The sequence below is a fragment of the Plasmopara halstedii genome (genome assembly GCF_900000015.1).
Source record: "Plasmopara halstedii genome assembly, contig: Scaffold_2061, whole genome shotgun sequence".
Lineage (NCBI taxonomy): Eukaryota > Oomycota > Peronosporomycetes > Peronosporales > Peronosporaceae > Plasmopara > Plasmopara halstedii.
The window spans coordinates 1,421,605-1,421,952 of record NW_020188969.1 but is presented as its reverse complement, the minus strand read 5'-3'; positions in this window follow the sequence as shown (position 1 = coordinate 1,421,952).

Here is a 348-nt window from a genome sequence, read left to right as displayed (position 1 = left end):
GCTGTATGTTGAGGCGCTGAAAGTGCGGTTGGGTGACATCGTCACTGTTCGCCTAGCGCGGGGCACCTGTCACGATCCCGAAGGTCCCTGAGGACATCGGAGTCAAGTTTCTTGACTTTGATAGCGTGGAACGCTGTCTAGTCTTAGACTTGGATGCAAAGTATGACCTCATCCTAGGAAAGGCATGGTTGGAACACCATGATCCATGGATTGATTCGAGGTCAAAGACCTTGGGCGCTACGCGCACGTCTTCTGGTGGAATGTAGCGAGTTATGAACTCACATCTGCTAGGAGTCAAAAGCGCTATTGGCGAGAGCACTGGACCGAGACGTTCAATGTGCTGGAAAC